Source organism: Lissotriton helveticus, chromosome 10, assembly GCF_964261635.1.
Source record: "Lissotriton helveticus chromosome 10, aLisHel1.1, whole genome shotgun sequence".
Lineage (NCBI taxonomy): Eukaryota > Metazoa > Chordata > Amphibia > Caudata > Salamandridae > Lissotriton > Lissotriton helveticus.
The window spans coordinates 430877339-430900381 of record NC_136071.1 but is presented as its reverse complement, the minus strand read 5'-3'; positions in this window follow the sequence as shown (position 1 = coordinate 430900381).

Below are 23043 nucleotides of genomic sequence, written 5' to 3'. Positions count from 1 at the left end.
TGTCCCTGGCCCAGTGCATCATGGGAACAGGGCAGACCAAACTACCAAGCCAATTCTTCACCAGAAAGGAGACAAGCTACCGGGGACCGGTGTCTGGCATTTCAGCCTCTTCGGCCCGGCTTGCTTGAATCCTGATGGAGCAGTGAGAAAGGGACTCATGTCTGAGTATACCCTGCCACACCTATAGTGGCCAAAAACGATTCAGAAAAGGGGGTGGTGATGAACAGAGTTTCTGAATTAAGCAGACCACTCTTACCCAGTCCAAAGATCAGGGCTTGATCCATCACCGTTATTTATCTCACTGCCCCATCCCTGCTCAGAACCTGGCTATATGCAAATTAGTCTGTCCCTGGCCCAGTGCATCATGGGAACAGGGCAGACCAAACTACCAAGCCAATTCTTCATCAGAAAGGAGACAAGCTACCGGGGACCGGTTTCTGGCATTTCAGCCTCTTCGGCCCGGCTTGCTTGAATCCTGATGGAGCAGTGAGAAAGGGACTCATGTCTGAGTATACCCTGCCACACCTATAGTGGCCAAAAACGATTCAGAAAAGGGGGTGGTGATGAACAGAGTGTCTGAATTAAGCAGACCACTCTTACCCAGTCCAAAGATCAGGGCTTGATCCATCACCGTTATTTATCTCACTGCCCCATCCTAGCTCAGAACCTGGCTATATGCAAATTAGTCTGTCCCTGGCCCAGTGCATCATGGGAACAGGGCAGACCAAACTACCAGGCCAATTCTTCACCAGAAAGGAGACAAGCTCCGGGGACCGGTTTCTGGCATTTCAGCCTCTTCGGCCCGGCTTGCTTGAATCCTGATGGTGCAGTGAGAAAGGGACTCATGTCTGAGTATACCCTGCCACACCTATAGTGGCCAAAAACGATTCAGAAAAGGGGGTGGTGATGAACAGAGTTTCTGAATTAAGCAGACCACTCTTACCCAGTCCAAAGATCAGGGCTTGATCCATCACCGTTATTTATCTCACTGCCCCATCCCAGCTCAGAACCTGGCTATATGCAAATTAGTCTGTCCCTGGCCCAGTGCATCATGGGAACAGGGCAGACCAAACTACCAAGCCAATTCTTCACCAGAAAGGAGACAAGCTACCGGGGACCGGTTTCTGGCATTTCAGCCTCTTCGGCCCGGCTTGCTTGAATCCTGATGGAGCAGTGAGAAAGGGACTCATGTCTGAGTATACCCTGCCACACCTATAGTGGCCAAAAACGATTCAGAAAAGGGGGTGGTGATGAACAGAGTGTCTGAATTAAGCAGACCACTCTTACCCAGTCCAAAGATCAGGGCTTGATCCATCACCGTTATTTATCTCACTGCCCCATCCCAGCTCAGAACCTGGCTATATGCAAATTAGTCTGTCCCTGGCCCAGTGCATCATGGGAACAGGGCAGACCAAACTACCAAGCCAATTCTTCACCAGAAAGGAGACAAGCTACCGGGGACCGGTGTCTGGCATTTCAGCCTCTTCGGCCCGGCTTGCTTGAATCCTGATGGAGCAGTGAGAAAGGGACTCATGTCTGAGTATACCCGGCCACACCTATAGTGGCCAAAAACGATTCAGAAAAGGGGGTGGTGATGAACAGAGTGTCTGAATTAAGCAGACCACTCTTACCCAGTCCAAAGATCAGGGCTTGATCCATCACCGTTATTTATCTCACTGCCCCATCCCAGCTCAGAACCTGGCTATATGCAAATTAGTCTGTCCCTGGCCCAGTGCATCATGGGAACAGGGCAGACCAAACTACCAAGCCAATTCTTCACCAGAAAGGAGACAAGCTACCGGGGACCGGTTTCTGGCATTTCAGCCTCTTCGGTCCGGCTTGCTTGAATCCTGATGGAGCAGTGAGAAAGGGACTCATGTCTGAGTATACCCTGCCACACCTATAGTGGCCAAAAACGATTCAGAAAAGGGGGTGGTGATGAACAGAGTGTCTGAATTAAGCAGACCACTCTTACCCAGTCCAAAGATCAGGGCTTGATCCATCACCGTTATTTATCTCACTGCCCCATCCCAGCTCAGAACCTGGCTATATGCAAATTAGTCTGTCCCTGGCCCAGTGCATCATGGGAACAGGGCAGACCAAACTACCAAGCCAATTCTTCGCCAGAAAGGAGACAAGCTACCGGGGACCGGTTTCTGGCATTTCAGCCTCTTCTGCCCGGCTTGCTTGAATCCTGATGGAGCAGTGAGAAAGGGACTCATGTCTGAGTATACCCTGCCACACCTATAGTGGCCAAAAACGATTCAGAAAAGGGGGTGGTGATGAACAGAGTGTCTGAATTAAGCAGACCACTCTTACCCAGTCCAAAGATCAGGGCTTGATCCATCGCCGTTATTTATCTCACTGCCCCATCCCAGCTCAGAACCTGGCTATATGCAAATTAGTCTGTCCCTGGCCCAGTGCATCATGGGAACAGGGCAGACCAAACTACCAAGCCAATTCTTCACCAGAAAGGAGACAAGCTACCGGTGACCGGTTTCTGGCATTTCAGCCTCTTCGGCCCGGCTTGCTTGAATCCTGATGGAGCAGTGAGAAAGTGACTCATGTCTGAGTATACCCTGCCACACCTATAGTGGCCAAAAACGATTCAGAAAAGGGGGTGGTGATGAACAGAGTGTCTGAATTAAGCAGACCACTCTTACCCAGTCCAAAGATCAGGGCTTGATCCATCACCGTTATTTATCTCACTGCCCCATCCCAGCTCAGAACCTGGCTATATGCAAATTAGTCTGTCCCTGGCCCAGTGCATCATGGGAACAGGGCAGACCAAACTACCAAGCCAATTCTTCACCAGAAAGGAGACAAGCTACCGGGGACCGGTTTCTGGCCTTTCAGCCTCTTCCGCCCGGCTTGCTTGAATCCTGATGGAGCAGTGAGAAAGTGACTCATGTCTGAGTATACCCTGCCACACCTATAGTGGCCAAAAACGATTCAGAAAAGGGGGTGGTGATGAACAGAGTGTCTGAATTAAGCAGACCACTCTTACCCAGTCCAAAGATCAGGGCTTGATCCATCACCGTTATTTATCTCACTGCCCCATCCCAGCTCAGAACCTGGCTATATGCAAATTAGTCTGTCCCTGGCCCAGTGCATCATGGGAACAGGGCAGACCAAACTACCAAGCCAATTCTTCACCAGAAAGGAGACAAGCTACCGGGGACCGGTTTCTGGCCTTTCAGCCTCTTCGGCCCGGCTTGCTTGAATCCTGATGGAGCAGTGAGAAAGGGACTCATGTCTGAGTATACCCTGCCACACCTATAGTGGCCAAAAACGATTCAGAAAAGGGGGTGGTGATGTACAGAATGTCTGAATTAAGCAGACCACTCTTACCCAGTCCAAACATCAGGGCTTGATCCATCACCGTTATTTATCTCACTGCCCCATCCCTGCTCAGAACCTGGCTATATGCAAATTAGTCTGTCCCTGGCCCAGTGCATCATGGGAACAGGGCCGACCAAACTACCAAGCCAATTCTTCACCAGAAAGGAGACAAGCTACCGGGGACCGGTTTCTGGCATTTCAGCCTCTTCGGCCCGGCTTGCTTGAATCCTGATGGAGCAGTGAGAAAGGGACTCATGTCTGAGTATACCCTGCCACACCTATAGTGGCCAAAAACGATTCAGAAAAGGGGGTGGTGATGAACAGAGTGTCTGAATTAAGCAGACCACTCTTACCCAGTCCAAAGATCAGGGCTTGATCCATCACCGTTATTTATCTCACTGCCCCATCCCAGCTCAGAACCTGGCTATATGCAAATTAGTCTGTCCCTGGCCCAGTGCATAATGGGAACAGGGCAGACCAAACTACCAAGCCAATTCTTCACCAGAAAGGAGACAAGCTACCGGGGACCGGTTTCTGGCATTTCAGCCTCTTCGGCCCGGCTTGCTTGAATCCTGATGGAGCAGTGAGAAAGGGACTCATGTCTGAGTATACCCTGCCACACCTATAGTGGCCAAAAACGATTCAGAAAAGGGGGTGGTGATGAACAGAGTGTCTGAATTAAGCAGACCACTCTTACCCAGTCCAAAGATCAGGGCTTGATCCATCACCGTTATTTATCTCACTGCCCCATCCCAGCTCAGAACCTGGCTATATGCAAATTAGTCTGTCCCTGGCCCAGTGCATCATGGGAACAGGGCAGACCAAACTACCAAGCCAATTCTTCACCAGAAAGGAGACAGCTACCGGGGACCGGTTTCTGGCATTTCAGCCTCTTCGGCCCGGCTTTCTTGAATCCTGATGGAGCAGTGAGAAAGGGACTCATGTCTGAGTATACCCTGCCACACCTATAGTGGCCAAAAACGATTCAGAAAAGGGGGTGGTGATGAACAGAGTGTCTGAATTAAGCAGACCACTCTTACCCAGTCCAAAGATCAGGGCTTGATCCATCACCGTTATTTATCTCACTGCCCCATCCCTGCTCAGAACCTGGCTATATGCAAATTAGTCTGTCCCTGGCCCAGTGCATCATGGGAACAGGGCCGACCAAACTACCAAGCCAATTCTTCACCAGAAAGGAGACAAGCTACCGGGGACCGGTTTCTGGCATTTCAGCCTCTTCGGCCCGGCTTGCTTGAATCCTGATGGAGCAGTGAGAAAGGGACTCATGTCTGAGTATACCCTGCCACACCTATAGTGGCCAAAAACGATTCAGAAAAGGGGGTGGTGATGAACAGAGTGTCTGAATTAAGCAGACCACTCTTACCCAGTCCAAAGATCAGGGCTTGATCCATCACCGTTATTTATCTCACTGCCCCATCCCAGCTCAGAACCTGGCTATATGCAAATTAGTCTGTCCCTGGCCCAGTGCATAATGGGAACAGGGCAGACCAAACTACCAAGCCAATTCTTCACCAGAAAGGAGACAAGCTACCGGGGACCGGTTTCTGGCATTTCAGCCTCTTCGGCCCGGCTTGCTTGAATCCTGATGGAGCAGTGAGAAAGGGACTCATGTCTGAGTATACCCTGCCACACCTATAGTGGCCAAAAACGATTCAGAAAAGGGGGTGGTGATGAACAGAGTGTCTGAATTAAGCAGACCACTCTTACCCAGTCCAAAGATCAGGGCTTGATCCATCACCGTTATTTATCTCACTGCCCCATCCCAGCTCAGAACCTGGCTATATGCAAATTAGTCTGTCCCTGGCCCAGTGCATCATGGGAACAGGGCAGACCAAACTACCAAGCCAATTCTTCACCAGAAAGGAGACAGCTACCGGGGACCGGTTTCTGGCATTTCAGCCTCTTCGGCCCGGCTTTCTTGAATCCTGATGGAGCAGTGAGAAAGGGACTCATGTCTGAGTATACCCTGCCACACCTATAGTGGCCAAAAACGATTCAGAAAAGGGGGTGGTGATGAACAGAGTGTCTGAATTAAGCAGACCACTCTTACCCAGTCCAAAGATCAGGGCTTGATCCATCACCGTTATTTATCTCACTGCCCCATCCCAGCTCAGAACCTGGCTATATGCAAATTAGTCTGTTCCTGGCCCAGTGCATCATGGGAACAGGGCAGACCAAACTACCAAGCCAATTCTTCACCAGAAAGGAGACAGCTACCGGGGACCGGTTTCTGGCATTTCAGCCTCTTCGGCCCGGCTTGCTTGAATCCTGATGGAGCAGTGAGAAAGGGACTCATGTCTGAGTATACCCTGCCACACCTATAGTGGCCAAAAACGATTCAGAAAAGGGGGTGGTGATGAACAGAGTGTCTGAATTAAGCAGACCACTCTTACCCAGTCCAAAGATCAGGGCTTGATCCATCACACCAAACTACCAAGCCAATTCTTCACCAGAAAGGAGACAAGCTACCGGGGACCGGTTTCTGGCATTTCAGCCTCTTCGGTCCGGCTTGCTTGAATCCTGATGGAGCAGTGAGAAAGGGACTCATGTCTGAGTATACCCTGCCACACCTATAGTGGCCAAAAACGATTCAGAAAAGGGGGTGGTGATGAACAGAGTGTCTGAATTAAGCAGACCACTCTTACCCAGTCCAAAGATCAGGGCATGATCCATCACCGTTATTTATCTCACTGCCCCATCCCAGCTCAGAACCTGGCTATATGCAAATTAGTCTGTCCCTGGCCCAGTGCTTCATGGGAACAGGGCAGACCAAACTACCAAGCCAACTCTTCACCAGAAAGGAGACAAGCTACCGGGGACCGGTTTCTGGCATTTCAGCCTCTTCGGCCCGGCTTGCTTGAATCCTGATGGAGCAGTGAGAAAGGGACTCATGTCTGAGTATACCCTGCCACACCTATAGTGGCCAAAAACGATTCAGAAAAGGGGGTGGTGATGAACAGAGTGTCTGAATTAAGCAGACCACTCTTACCCAGTCCAAAGATCAGGGCTTGATCCATCACCGTTATTTATCTCACTGCCCCATTCCAGCTCAGAACCTGGCTATATGCAAATTAGTCTGTCCCTGGCCCAGTGCATCATGGGAACAGGGCAGACCAAACTACCAAGCCAATTCTTCACCAGAAAGGAGACAAGCTACCGGGGACCGGTTTCTGGCATTTCAGCCTCTTCGGCCCGGCTTGCTTGAATCCTGATGGAGCAGTGAGAAAGGGACTCATGTCTGAGTATACCCTGCCACACCTATAGTGGCCAAAAATGATTCAGAAAAGGGGGTGGTGATGAACAGAGTGTCTGAATTAAGCAGACCACTCTTACCCAGTCCAAAGATCAGGGCTTGATCCATCACCGTTATTTATCTCACTGCCCCATCCCAGCTCAGAACCTGGCTATATGCAAATTAGTCTGTCCCTGGCCCAGTGCATCATGGGAACAGGGCAGACCAAACTACCAAGCCAATTCTTCACCAGAAAGGAAACAAGCTACCGGGGACCGGTTTCTGGCATTTCAGCCTCTTCGGCCCGGCTTGCTTGAATCCTGATGGAGCAGTGAGAAAGGGACTCATGTCTGAGTATACCCTGCCACACCTATAGTGGCCAAAAACGATTCAGAAAAGGGGGTGGTGATGAACAGAGTGTCTGAATTAAGCAGACCACTCTTACCCAGTCCAAAGATCAGGGCTTGATCCATCACCGTTATTTATCTCACTGCCCCATCCCAGCTCAGAACCTGGCTATATGCAAATTAGTCTGTCCCTGGCCCAGTGCATCATGGGAACAGGGCAGACCAAACTACCAAGCCAATTCTTCACCAGAAAGGAGACAAGCTACCGGGGACCGGTTTCTGGCATTTCAGCCTCTTCGGCCCGGCTTGCTTGAATCCTGATGGAGCAGTGAGAAAGGGACTCATGTCTGAGTATACCCTGCCACACCTATAGTGGCCAAAAACGATTCAGAAAAGGGGGTGGTGATGAACAGAGTGTCTGAATTAAGCAGACCACTCTTACCCAGTCCAAAGATCAGGGCTTGATCCATCACCGTTATTTATCTCACTGCCCCATCCCAGCTCAGAACCTGGCTATATGCAAATTAGTCTGTCCCTGGCCCAGTGCATCATGGGAACAGGGCAGACCAAACTACCAAGCCAATTCTTCACCAGAAAGGAGACAAGCTACCGGGGACCGGTTTCTGGCATTTCAGCCTCTTCGGCCCGGCTTGCTTGAATCCTGATGGAGCAGTGAGAAAGGGACTCATGTCTGAGTATACCCTGCCACACCTATAGTGGCCAAAAACGATTCAGAAAAGGGGGTGGTGATGAACAGAGTATCTGAATTAAGTAGACCACTCTTACCCAGTCCAAAGATCAGGGCTTGATCCATCACCGTTATTTATCTCATTGCCCCATCCCAGCTCAGAACCTGGCTATATGCAAATTAGTCTGTCCCTGGCCCAGTGCATCATGGGAACAGGGCAGACCAAACTACCAAGCCAATTCTTCACCAGAAAGGAGACAAGCTACCGGGGACCGGTTTCTGGCATTTCAGCCTCTTCGGCCCGGCTTGCTTGAATCCTGATGGAGCAGTGAGAAAGGGACTCATGTCTGAGTATACCCTGCCACACCTATAGTGGCCAAAAAACGATTCAGAAAAGGGGGTGGTGATGAACAGAGTGTCTGAATTAAGCAGACCACTCTTACCCAGTCCAAAGATCAGGGCTTGATCCATCACCGTTATTTATCTCACTGCCCCATCCCAGCTCAGAACCTGGCTATATGCAAATTAGTCTGTCCCTGGCCCAGTGCATCATGGGAACAGGGCAGACCAAACTACCAAGCCAATTCTTCACCAGAAAGGAGACAAGCTACCGGGGACCGGTGTCTGGCATTTCAGCCTCTTCGGCCCGGCTTGCTTGAATCCTGATGGAGCAGTGAGAAAGGGACTCATGTCTGAGTATACCCTGCCACACCTATAGTGGCCAAAAACGATTCAGAAAAGGGGGTGGTGATGAACAGAGTTTCTGAATTAAGCAGACCACTCTTACCCAGTCCAAAGATCAGGGCTTGATCCATCACCGTTATTTATCTCACTGCCCCATCCCAGCTCAGAACCTGGCTATATGCAAATTAGTCTGTCCCTGGCCCAGTGCATCATGGGAACAGGGCAGACCAAACTACCAAGCCAATTCTTCACCAGAAAGGAGACAAGCTACCGGGGACCGGTTTCTGGCATTTCAGCCTCTTTGGCCCGGCTTGCTTGAATCCTGATGGAGCAGTGAGAAAGGGACTCATGTCTGAGTATACCCTGCCACACCTATAGTGGCCAAAAACGATTCAGAAAAGGGGGTGGTGATGAACAGAGTGTCTGAATTAAGCAGACCACTCTTACCCAGTCCAAAGATCAGGGCTTGATCCATCACCGTTATTTATCTCACTGCCCCATCCCAGCTCAGAACCTGGCTATATGCAAATTAGTCTGTCCCTGGCCCAGTGCATCATGGGAACAGGGCAGACCAAACTACCAAGCCAATTCTTCACCAGAAAGGAGACAAGCTACCGGGGAACGGTTTCTGGCATTTCAGCCTCTTCTGCCCGGCTTGCTTGAATCCTGATGGAGCAGTGAGAAAGGGACTCATGTCTGAGTATACCCTGCCACACCTATAGTGGCCAAAAACGATTCAGAAAAGGGGGTGGTGATGAACAGAGTGTCTGAATTAAGCAGACCACTCTTACCCAGTCCAAAGATCAGGGCTTGATCCATCGCCGTTATTTATCTCACTGCCCCATCCCAGCTCAGAACCTGGCTATATGCAAATTAGTCTGTCCCTGGCCCAGTGCATCATGGGAACAGGGCAGACCAAACTACCAAGCCAATTCTTCACCAGAAAGGAGACAAGCTACCGGTGACCGGTTTCTGGCATTTCAGCCTCTTCGGCCCGGCTTGCTTGAATCCTGATGGAGCAGTGAGAAAGTGACTCATGTCTGAGTATACCCTGCCACACCTATAGTGGCCAAAAACGATTCAGAAAAGGGGGTGGTGATGAACAGAGTGTCTGAATTAAGCAGACCACTCTTACCCAGTCCAAAGATCAGGGCTTGATCCATCACCGTTATTTATCTCACTGCCCCATCCCAGCTCAGAACCTGGCTATATGCAAATTAGTCTGTCCCTGGCCCAGTGCATCATGGGAACAGGGCAGACCAAACTACCAAGCCAATTCTTCACCAGAAAGGAGACAAGCTACCGGGGACCGGTTTCTGGCATTTCAGCCTCTTCGGCCCGGCTTGCTTGAATCCTGATGGAGCAGTGAGAAAGGGACTCATGTCTGAGTATACCCTGCCACACCTATAGTGGCCAAAAACGATTCAGAAAAGGGGGTGGTGATGAACAGAGTGTCTGAATTAAGCAGACCACTCTTACCCAGTCCAAAGATCAGGGCTTGATCCATCACCGTTATTTATCTCACTGCCCCATCCCTGCTCAGAACCTGGCTATATGCAAATTAGTCTGTCCCTGGCCCAGTGCATCATGGGAACAGGGCCGACCAAACTACCAAGCCAATTCTTCACCAGAAAGGAGACAAGCTACCGGGGACCGGTTTCTGGCATTTCAGCCTCTTCGGCCCGGCTTGCTTGAATCCTGATGGAGCAGTGAGAAAGGGACTCATGTCTGAGTATACCCTGCCACACCTATAGTGGCCAAAAACGATTCAGAAAAGGGGGTGGTGATGAACAGAGTGTCTGAATTAAGCAGACCACTCTTACCCAGTCCAAAGATCAGGGCTTGATCCATCACCGTTATTTATCTCACTGCCCCATCCCAGCTCAGAACCTGGCTATATGCAAATTAGTCTGTCCCTGGCCCAGTGCATCATGGGAACAGGGCAGACCAAACTACCAAGCCAATTCTTCACCAGAAAGGAGACAAGCTACCGGGGAACGGTTTCTGGCATTTCAGCCTCTTCTGCCCGGCTTGCTTGAATCCTGATGGAGCAGTGAGAAAGGGACTCATGTCTGAGTATACCCTGCCACACCTATAGTGGCCAAAAACGATTCAGAAAAGGGGGTGGTGATGAACAGAGTGTCTGAATTAAGCAGACCACTCTTACCCAGTCCAAAGATCAGGGCTTGATCCATCGCCGTTATTTATCTCACTGCCCCATCCCAGCTCAGAACCTGGCTATATGCAAATTAGTCTGTCCCTGGCCCAGTGCATCATGGGAACAGGGCAGACCAAACTACCAAGCCAATTCTTCACCAGAAAGGAGACAAGCTACCGGTGACCGGTTTCTGGCATTTCAGCCTCTTCGGCCCGGCTTGCTTGAATCCTGATGGAGCAGTGAGAAAGTGACTCATGTCTGAGTATACCCTGCCACACCTATAGTGGCCAAAAACGATTCAGAAAAGGGGGTGGTGATGAACAGAGTGTCTGAATTAAGCAGACCACTCTTACCCAGTCCAAAGATCAGGGCTTGATCCATCACCGTTATTTATCTCACTGCCCCATCCCAGCTCAGAACCTGGCTATATGCAAATTAGTCTGTCCCTGGCCCAGTGCATCATGGGAACAGGGCAGACCAAACTACCAAGCCAATTCTTCACCAGAAAGGAGACAAGCTACCGGGGACCGGTTTCTGGCATTTCAGCCTCTTCGGCCCGGCTTGCTTGAATCCTGATGGAGCAGTGAGAAAGGGACTCATGTCTGAGTATACCCTGCCACACCTATAGTGGCCAAAAACGATTCAGAAAAGGGGGTGGTGATGAACAGAGTGTCTGAATTAAGCAGACCACTCTTACCCAGTCCAAAGATCAGGGCTTGATCCATCACCGTTATTTATCTCACTGCCCCATCCCTGCTCAGAACCTGGCTATATGCAAATTAGTCTGTCCCTGGCCCAGTGCATCATGGGAACAGGGCCGACCAAACTACCAAGCCAATTCTTCACCAGAAAGGAGACAAGCTACCGGGGACCGGTTTCTGGCATTTCAGCCTCTTCGGCCCGGCTTGCTTGAATCCTGATGGAGCAGTGAGAAAGGGACTCATGTCTGAGTATACCATGCCACACCTATAGTGGCCAAAAACGATTCAGAAACGGGGGTGGTGATGAACAGAGTGTCTGAATTAAGCAGACCACTCTTACCCAGTCCAAAGATCAGGGCTTGATCCATCACCGTTATTTATCTCACTGCCCCATCCCAGCTCAGAACCTGGCTATATGCAAATTAGTCTGTCCCTGGCCCAGTGCATAATGGGAACAGGGCAGACCAAACTACCAAGCCAATTCTTCACCAGAAAGGAGACAAGCTACCGGGGACCGGTTTCTGGCATTTCAGCCTCTTCGGCCCGGCTTGCTTGAATCCTGATGGAGCAGTGAGAAAGGGACTCATGTCTGAGTATACCCTGCCACACCTATAGTGGCCAAAAACGATTCAGAAAAGGGGGTGGTGATGAACAGAGTGTCTGAATTAAGCAGACCACTCTTACCCAGTCCAAAGATCAGGGCTTGATCCATCACCGTTATTTATCTCACTGCCCCATCCCAGCTCAGAACCTGGCTATATGCAAATTAGTCTGTCCCTGGCCCAGTGCATCATGGGAACAGGGCAGACCAAACTACCAAGCCAATTCTTCACCAGAAAGGAGACAAGCTACCGGGGACCGGTTTCTGGCATTTCAGCCTCTTCGGCCCGGCTTGCTTGAATCCTGATGGAGCAGTGAGAAAGGGACTCATGTCTGAGTATACCCTGCCACACCTATAGTGGCCAAAAACGATTCAGAAAAGGGGGTGGTGATGAACAGAGTGCCTGAATTAAGCAGACCACTCTTACCCAGTCCACAGATCAGGGCTTGATCCATCACCGTTATTTATCTCACTGCCCCATCCCAGCTCAGAACCTGGCTATATGCAAATTAGTCTGTCCCTGGCCCAGTGCATCATGGGAACAGGGCAGACCAAACTACCAAGCCAATTCTTCACCAGAAAGGAGACAGCTACCGGGGACCGGTTTCTGGCATTTCAGCCTCTTCGGCCCGGCTTGCTTGAATCCTGATGGAGCAGTGAGAAAGGGACTCATGTCTGAGTATACCCTGCCACACCTATAGTGGCCAAAAACGATTCAGAAAAGGGGGTGGTGATGAACAGAGTGTCTGAATTAAGCAGACCACTCTTACCCAGTCCAAACATCAGGGCTTGATCCATCACCGTTATTTATCTCACTGCCCCATCCCTGCTCAGAACCTGGCTATATGCAAATTAGTCTGTCCCTGGCCCAGTGCATCATGGGAACAGGGCCGACCAAACTACCAAGCCAATTCTTCACCAGAAAGGAGACAAGCTACCGGGGACCGGTTTCTGGCATTTCAGCCTCTTCGGCCCGGCTTGCTTGAATCCTGATGGAGCAGTGAGAAAGGGACTCATGTCTGAGTATACCCTGCCACACCTATAGTGGCCAAAAACGATTCAGAAAAGGGGGTGGTGATGAACAGAGTGTCTGAATTAAGCAGACCACTCTTACCCAGTCCAAAGATCAGGGCTTGATCCATCACCGTTATTTATCTCACTGCCCCATCCCAGCTCAGAACCTGGCTATATGCAAATTAGTCTGTCCCTGGCCCAGTGCATAATGGGAACAGGGCAGACCAAACTACCAAGCCAATTCTTCACCAGAAAGGAGACAAGCTACCGGGGACCGGTTTCTGGCATTTCAGCCTCTTCGGCCCGGCTTGCTTGAATCCTGATGGAGCAGTGAGAAAGGGACTCATGTCTGAGTATACCCTGCCACACCTATAGTGGCCAAAAACGATTCAGAAAAGGGGGTGGTGATTAAGCATGGGCGGATTTTGCGGATTGGCAATCCGCGAACTTGCGTATTTACGGATTCGCAATCCGCGAAGATCCGCGAACTCTAGCGGACTTGCGGATTTTTCCGTTTTTTGTGTTGGCGCGTGTTCGCGCCGATTTTGGGACAAGTTCGCAATTGCGAACTTACTTTTCGGCTTGCAACGGCCGCGACTATGTTGTTTCTACGTCTGGTTTATCATCACAGGTTCACAGCACCCTCTGTTTCACCACTGCCACCCTCTGGGACACCCATGCCACCCTCTAGTACATCCTCACAGGCACCTATTAGGTTTATTTATTACTGTAGATTATGGTGGTTGAAAAAAGCTAGCACACCTGCCCTTCTTCAACTGCCATCAATTAATTTGTGTTTCATTAATGTGTCAGTAATTTTGAAAGTTCCAGTCTGGCTGGCACCTGCTTCCTTCCTTATCTGTAATTTGCTTTTTGTTGCAGTGAAATTTTTTTTTTACAGGACCTTTATGGTGCTATTCTATGAGCCTGCTGTTTGGGTCATAGCAGGGTCATAGAATTGTTGCAAACTCTGGAGGGGCCCATCAGGAAGCACTACCTTGAATGTTACTAATGTTAAGTTTGAACTTTTGCACCTGCTCATTGCTTTCATTTTAGCTAAAATCGTTTTTTTTGCAATTTCGCGCGTTATTTGGGGCGCGAATCCGTGCGAGATCGATTTCGGAAGCCGCGAATACGTGCGAATACAAAATTGTTTTTGTTGCGACGTGTATGTTCGCGTGATCTTGCGCGTGTTCGCGAGGCGCTTCTAGCTATTCGTTTGCCAAGTTACCCTATCGGTCGTACACGGGCGCGGCCATCTTGTTGGCGTGACGTAATTCCGTTTCCGCCCGCTATGTGTAATCTCGCAAAGTGTGCTGCTCGAGAGTACAAGTTCGCGCGTACTCGCAAGGAAAATCTCGCGCGAACTTACCCACGCGGTCGTGAACGGGCGCGGCCATCTTGTTTCTCATTCATTGCTATGGTTCTGGGCATGCTTTCTCTATCCTCTCTCAATCTCTGCCATCCTTTGCTTGTTTGAAGTTTTTTTGATCTAATTTTACTTATTATCTAACCCTCTATTTTTCTAGCTCTATATTTTTGTGTTTTCTGCAGCTTTTAGTTACTTTTAAACTACTTTTTTAAACTCTTTTATTTTCTTCTTCACTATTCTATTTCTTCTTTATCATTTAAGTTTATTTCTGCCCAGACCATGGTAAAGGGAGCCGGGAAGCACCCTGAGAAGGGGAAGGGTCCCGCACCCCGTGCCCGGCTCCCGTGCGGGCGTTTAAGGGGGGAGCAAGTGGTCCCGAGGGAGATCTTTAGCGCGGAGGAAGTGGCGGCACTGATCTTCCATGTCCAGCGCCGCCTCCCCAAGACGATCCTGGGAGGCGGCAAGATCGCGACCGGCTATGGCATCCGGGAGCGCCGCCAGCGGTGGGAGAAGGTGTGCCGGGCCATGTACAAGATCTCTGGGGTCCGGCGCACATATAACCAGGCCACCCACCGCTGGACCGATGTCATGGACCGGGAGCGGGACTTGCTGGACGCGCTCGGCGTAGAGGTCCCCGGGCTTGGTGAGTAGTAGTAGTAGTACATTTACTACTCTGTTTTATCCTGCTCTGTTATTTGCAAATCTTTGTTCTTTACCAAGAGCAATAATGCTGCCGATTACATTGAGGTAAATTATATTTCAAAATCTTCTATGCATTTCATTTTCAGGTGCACTGCTCTCCTTCTCAGTAGCCTTGCTTGCTACTATGCTTCTTTGTTTTGTATGTTGTGTTCAGAAGCATTTCATTGGCCTGAGAAATTATGTATCAGTGTACTGTAAAGAAAAGAACTGCGTAATGCTAGACAGTAAGGGTCATATTTTCAATTACCGGCGCATCCCTGCAAAGTAGCAGGGATGCGGCAGTAATTGTGTGCCATGCCACCACCACCCATTGGCCCAAAACGTCACAGAAGCCTTACGCATCTGTGCCGTAAAGGCAGCGCATTGCTGGAGTTGCGTGCCAACGATGGCGCAGCTCCAGCAATGCTCTGGGGTACCCTATCTCCCCAATGCTGCATCAAGCCGTACGTCGGCTTCAAGCGCGCAGGGTTTGAGTCATGCATCATTGTCATAAAAATGACTGATTGACATCTTGTAGATTTCCCTCAGCCACTTTTAGGATTCGTTCCTGCGCAGGTACGCCCTCCCTTGCGCCGGAACGCCCCCTGATGGCGCAGGGCTTTACAACGTGATGCATCGCCCATATGCCCATATGTGTTTTTTTTTTTAATATATACGCCGCACCAACACCATGGCGAGTCTTTTGTTCTGCCGCTGCGTCAGAAAAGGCACGCAACAATGGAGGAAAATCAGCCGCAACTTCCGCAAGGGACTTATAAATCAGCCCCAACAGACTGAAGTCCAGTGTCCTTCCTTTAGACAGTCACATGGCTATCAGAAGAAATAGTGGCGGTGGTGGCGGGTGGATTGATAGTTTGAGTATTCACTGATCTGCAAGCAGGATGGACTTTGTCTGTCACGTGTTGTGCACTACTGCCTGCAGTGCCAGGCCTAGGCAAACCTCTTTAGTAGTCTGTTTATTGAGTTACATAGGAACTTTCTAAGTCAACGTTCCGCAAATCAGGCAATACGAATAACGTAGTATACCACATGAGATAGATCCCGTGGAATAGTTGTCTATCTATTTGCTATTTTTCCAAAATATGTTGTTATTGTTCTTTTGAAATGTTTGATTTGGTTGAAAAATCTCATCCATGTTTTATGGTTTTTCTTTCTTTCATGTTGTACATCAGCTCCCCCCAAGGGCAAGAGGACACAGGAGGAGGGTGCTGAGGATGCAGGCCAGGATCGGGCAGGCGAGGGCTCCTTTGCTGGCCCCAGTAAGTTTACATTTTACTAAACAGTACCTATTTTTTCCTAGCGTTCCTCATTCGATTTTTTCTAAATCGTCTTTGATCTTCTTGTAGACTGGATATAAATTCTTATCCTGCCTCGAATATGACTCCCTGTGGTATTACTAGACTATTCTTATTAGTCTGTCTGTGTAGCTAACTAAGATTGGACATTTGGCAATTCCATTGGACTCCCATTATATTCAGCAATACCTCTATGCACTGTCTCCTTACTGACTAGATAGTGTGGCAGAGTCATTCAGCTCCCGAAGTCACCGATTATAGATCCCCAATGATCTCTAGATTATCGTACGCAGGACAAGAGAGTAGTACGGAGTCACAGCACAGTCAAGAAGTGTCAGAGGCACTCATGCTTGCAAAAATTCCAAAACCTTTAGCTCATCCACTCTAGTCTAGAGGAACAAAAACCACAGAGTCTATTTAAGTGTAAAAGCTTTATTAAAAGTAAACACATTTATTGAAATCTACTTTGTCATAAAACTATTTAACTGTAAACGGAAAAGTGGTTAGTGCTGACGATTAATTGGACACATTTCTTGTGGTCGAGCCGAACTCTCACCTACTTTGAACTTGATCCTGGTCGTGTTCTTAGGACTCAGGAGTCAAGCTTCTGTCTGTTAGGAGAAAAAGTGGTGCGTGTTAAAAATCAAAAGCAAGCATTCATCAGTTGTGCATAAAAGTGCAGCAAGACAACAGCCTTCCCTGGAAAATGGGACATTTTTACTATGGAGTAGACAGTCACAAATTATTACATTGTATTCTGTTTTTTTAACATTTCTCCTAGACCAAATATTATATAGTAGTGAGTGGTGTATTCTAACTTTCTTAAATGTACTTTGTAGGTGTAACATCTGGTGACGGGGCCAGCGCGGAGGTGGCTGATGTGTTGGACTTGGACTCGGAGGCCTCTGGGGAGGATGCGGCGGTAGAAGAGCTGGTGGCCGTTCCTGTGGGGGATCAAACGGTGGTGGCGGAAACAGGTAAGCTATATATTCCTTACTTATTGAGATTGAAGACTGCATAGTGTGCTTTCTGCACGGGTGTATTACAATTACAAATCAACCAGGTAGTAGCCTCCTCGAAATGTACTTCGACTTAGCTGTGAAGTTTTTGGTGAGAAGAATCCCAATAAGTTCTTAGACGAACGTGATGGATGGGATGAACGAAAAGCGAAAGAAGGGTGTAAGTAAGTGGGACGCGAACTTGTATGATGGCTGGCAAAGAAGAACGATATGTGTTTGCTTGGACCCAGAGGTGGCTGGGAAGGAAAGAATATGGTATGGTGCATGGCTGGGTCAATGATGAAGCAAGGATGGGTGGAAGGACAGCAGCCTGGGTGGGTGAAACAGAAACTGTATGTGTGCGTATACTTTGAATGAATGGATGCCTGGAGCATGGTATTCTCTGACTCTTACATAGCAAATGTGTATCTAGAGAGAGTAGATGGTCGCCAGGTGAAGTAAGTGTTACCTTGAAGAGCATGTACCACCGCACCCGCACGTCCGTCCCAGTGCAGGGAAGGCAAGGAAAAGAAATTGTAAATGTGTCCAATACTACCATGAATAGTAGCAGTACTTTGTATTGCGTTTGCATTCACAGCATATATCTGGTTATTACGGTGGACACTCCGTACCTCTCTTAATAACTTTAGTTTACTTGTAGTACGTCATTCATGTGTGGGTGTATCACTGTGTTCACTCAATATTAAGCAAAGCACCTAAAGTCATCTCATCTGTCATTAAATACGTCCCATGTGAAGTGATAGATAATCAAATTAGTTAGCTTCTTCAGTTTCCTTTTCTAGTACTCATTTGCACTGTAGGGTGAAAGGTAAATTAATTAAGCAGTAGCCCTTGTAACAGAGTATTCTCAGTGCCACCCGTAATAGAAAAGTAATAGCTTCACCACCTGCATGTACTGGACCGGTACAGTAACGCAAGTCTGTCTCCATCATCATGGTGTGCAACTTTTTTTCTCGGGTGCAACTTCACTGTGCTGTGTCCATGTCATTCTGCCGGCTTGCATAAGATAACGTACCCATTTCCCTAAACAAGAGAGAAGAAGAAGAATAAGACTGGTGTACTGTCATAGTCGACTGTAATGGAAGTCCATAGTGGTCGTAGAATTAGTTAATTAAACTACCACTACTGTTAGAGCAAGGATGCAGAAGTGGGAGGGTTACATAGATACTGTCCTCAATAGTTATGTACTGTGCTTTCAATTTGCTACTTGTACTCTGTGACCCAACTTTCGGCTCAATCACTTTGTGTTATTAATAAGGAGCATTGGTTACAGACTATGTCTTTCTTTCTTCATATAGTTGCTCCTTCCAAATCAACAACAAGGAGGGAGCAGGCTAGATTGGCCCGGCAACGGAGGCTGGAGGCCACAGTCGCCGAGTATCGGCGGCTGGTGGCCCTGGAGGAGGAGGAGGACACGCAGTCGAGCGGGGCAACATCTTCGACTGTGACCACTGCATCCTCCTCCGTGACTAAACCAGCGGGACCGAGCCGGGCTAAGAAAGCCGACCGCCACCGCCAAGCACCCGAAACACCAGCTGCCCCCCACAGGAGCTGCAAGGAACGCCAACACCGCCTACGAGTCCGCATGTCCAACCTGGAGCAGGAGGTCCTGAGGTATAAGACCTTGGTTAAGGGCCTCCGCTCCGAGCTTGCCACCCTCCGCAAGGAGTATGATGCCCATGCCGCATCATGCACCAGCACCAGCACCCTCCAGTAGTGGAGTGTCCCTTGCCCTTTTTTTATAGACTTTTGGGGGGTGGGATTTGGGAGTTGGGATCGTTTTGGGACGTTTCAGAGACAATCGTTGGGGTTAGGGTGGGTGAGGGAGATTATTTTGTTAGGGATAAATAAATATATTTTTCAACTACTTTATCTGACCATACCTGTTTTTTACTGCTTTTCAGTCTGGTGGGTGGGGGGCGGGGGTGTAACAGTAACTTTGTTTTCCTGAACAGTCGTAGGACTTTAGTAGTACAACCGTCAAACTCTTGTCTACTCCGAAATAATACTCCATTATACTACCTCCCACCAAACGCTTATCTTACCTGTAATTTGTGTTAGAAATTAGGGCTAGGCCCAGGGCTGGCTCCAGGTGAAATGGGGATTAACGTTGTCATTCCTGGGCGGGTGACATTTCCTCATTGCGGTGTTACTAGTGGTGTGACACAGTGGCAGTTGCATGCCTATGGAAAAAAAGAAAACGAAACCTTGTTTGTACTCCTTACTGTAGCATTACAACGGTTACGGTACGATCGAGAAAATAGCAGGTGACAGTACACTAGAACAGTGCCATAATGTAGCCTAACAAATGGTAAAGTATTGCAAGTATAACTAGTACTTGCGTTGAATTTATTTGACATTGGCTACTACTACTAGAAGATATAGTACTGAAGCTGAGTAAGTCTAGAAGATATCCTCGTATTCCTTCACCAGCCTGTTGCTGCTATCACCTTATCCTCCCCAGCAAGTGTGTGGAATTATTGATGTCATTTTAGTCAGACATCAAGCAAAACAACACAGCCCGGGGGAAGAGGGTTAGGGTTTGTAAAATGGATGGGAATGGGGGTTTCTTTTTGGGTAGGTTTTGTTGAGAGAAGAAAAAAAAAGCAGAGCATGGACAAACAATAATTGAAGATACAGAGTTTACAGACAATCTTTGGTTACAAAGTAAAGGTAAGCACATGCAGTCACACTCATAGAATAAAAGACAACAATGGATACTGTATCTGTATTGCGTATGTTGTTGGAGTTGTCCTGTTGAAATTGGTAAGTAAGTTGCATGCAGCAAACAATTCCTCTTATTGGCGGCACTCCTCCATTCCAGCTGACGCTTCGTCCATCAATGTGGTGGTGACCACTGACAGAAGAGACACCCTGTCCACTGCCTGCCTGGCGGATGTTGACTGAAACCCGGCCTGTAATTATTGAACGGAAAACAGGAAGTGCTATTACAATACCACTGATAAATAAATAAAAGGTATGTACGCTGTGTGGTTCAAAAAGTCACACTTTGATTTCCCTAATAGACAGTACAATATTTTTGAAATTGCGTGCTCTGTCTGAGTCACCTTTTTAAGGATCAATAAGTATGGTCAAAATATTATAGCGGATCTTTCCCCTCAAGGTGGGTGTACTACTGTGTTTTAGAACAAAATTTGACCTTCCCAGCAATGCTCCCACCAAGACCCTTACTAAAGCCAGTCGCAAAAATGTAGAAGAACCCAATCATATCTCCAAAAACGATGCCTAGCAGAAAAATGGTTACAAAACGTACTTTGAAAGTAACAGTAGACCCAAATACAGACCGTGGATTGTATTCAAACCACTTGCCTGCAAGCAAAAGTATCCATAGCCAGCATCGCTCCAACAGTGCTCTACAACAACAGAACCGCGTTGCAATAGAACCCCCCTAAACACATGCAATCCTGCTGCTAGGGCTAACCCTAACGAACCCTAACTTACAAAAAGTGCCAAAACTGGTGTTTCCTTATGGATTTTGTCCAACTAACTTCTAGCCGGTATTAGACCTTCCCAGGAATGCCCCAGGCAAGACCCGCCAACCCACCCGCAAAAAACCACCCGACACAACACCACCAAACAGCGAAAAAGCTAAATCTCATACTTACAATGTCTCTCGGCCTTCGGTCCAAACGCGGCGCTGTGCAGCTAGGTCGTCATCATCATCATCAATCATCATAACTCCTGTTTTCCACCACGGATTTCCTGAAAAGCAAATGCAATCAAGATTAGACTGTCGCAGCAGTGCTTCGACAGAGACCCCGGCCGCAACCCACCCACGAACAGCAGGAAGCCCCCCAAAACGCTACATTGAGCAAGATGTCTGAAGAAATGGCAAAAAAAAGGCTGTTCCTTATGGATTTTGTCCAAAACACTTGTATCCGGTATTAGACCTTCCCAGGAATGCCCCAGGCAAGACCCGCCGGCGCCAACCCACCCGCAAAAAAACACCCGACAACACCCCCAAACAGCGAAAAAGCTAAATCTCATACTTACAATATCTCTCGGCCTTCGGTCCAAAGTAACGCGCTGTGCAGCTAGGTCGTCATCATCATCAATCATCATAACTCCTGTTTTCCACCACGGATTTCCTGAAAAGCAAATGCAATCAAGATTAGACTGTCGCAGCAGTGCTTCGACAGAGACCCCGGCCGCAACCCACCCACGAACAGCAGGAAGCCCCCCAAAAGGCTACATTGAGCAAGATGTCTGAAGAAATGGCAAAAAAAAGGCTGTTCCTTATGGATTTTGTCCAAAACACTTGTATCCGGTATTAGACCTTCCCAGGAATGCCCCAGGCAAGACCCGCCGGCGCCAACCCACCCGCAAAAAAACACCCGACAACACCCCCAAACAGCGAAAAAGCTAAATCTCATACTTACAATATCTCTCGGCCTTCGGTCCAAAGTAACGCGCTGTGCAGCTAGGTCATCATCAATCATCATAACTCCTGTTTTCCACCACGGATTTCCTGAAAAGCAAATGCAATCAAGATTAGACTGTCGCAGCAGTGCTTCGACAGACACCAAAAATTACACACAAACCCCCGGAACCCCGCCAAAGAGCACCTCAAAGGCAAGCAAGTCAGCAAAAACGGCAAGAAATTTCCACCTCATATTTGGTCCAAAACACTTTTGTCCATTATTAGAGCTTCACAGCAATGGGCCCAAAACCGTCAACTCACCCGCAAAGAAGTACAACACCCCCACAAGTGCTGAGTCTTTCTTCATTGTGCGTAATCCAGCACTCTGCTTGGAGGGAAATCGCAGTCTGGAGGAGGAGGATAGAGGAGCATGTTCTTCAGAACTTGTGAACCTGAGGAATGTAGACTGCGGCACCTTCAAATCAATAAGCAAACAAGTGAAGACAGTTCTGATGATGGTCTTGTTTTTGGGATTAGGTGATTAAAGTTTGAATTAAATTAACTGTGCAAAACAAAGAAAGAGAGACACAAAGCACACAGGAATAAAAGTGAATAAGGACGAAAAAGAAAGTTCTTGATTGATTGTCTCATTTTCAGGGCTCGGTGTCAGGGAATAAGAACAAGATTTCGTCATCATACTCTGCGAATTCAGGCTGGATGAGGTCAGTGGCACCGAACAGAGAAAAAATCCCCTCATCTACGTTGCTGTCCTCATCGTCTTCATGTGGCGTGCTTTCTCGCACTTTGTAATCTGGTGGTATGAGGTGCTGATTCATCTTGATCATTGTCAGCCGCTCCACATTTTTGGGCGATAGGCGGCTCCGTTTGGCAGTTACAATGCCACCAGCAGCACTGAAAACACGTTCAGAAGACACACTTGCGAGTGGGCAAGACAAATAGTTTATAGCCAGGTTGTAGAGCTGTGGCCACAATTGTTTTTTGCCATGCCAATACTGCAATGGCTCCTCATTAAGAAAGACCACTGTTGAGTCATTCAGATAGTCCTGCACCATCGACTCAAGGTCATCAACTGTTCCTCCACTTTGCTTACTTTTTGCTGTGCCTGTGACATTTTTTAGAGAACCATACCCCATCAAACTTAGCCAATCCTCCTCCCCAGCCACTGTTAGTGTTGTCATTGTGTGTGGTGCAGATGATCCAGTTGCCGGTGTCTTTAACGGCTGAGAGGTCACTTGTGCCCCAGCCACAGGTGCAGAAGTGGATTCTTGTGACTGCGGATGGCCTGCTGATGCTGATGCTGATGTACTGGCTTCTCCTTCAATAACCTGCCGTTCTTTTTCAAACCTCTTGGCTGACCAGGCTAACCAATGTTTGTACTTTTGAACATCTGCATCAGCGAAAGGAAAGAATGCGTTGTCTGCCAGCGCCTTTTTGTAGCGTGGATCCAGAATAGTAGCACAAATGT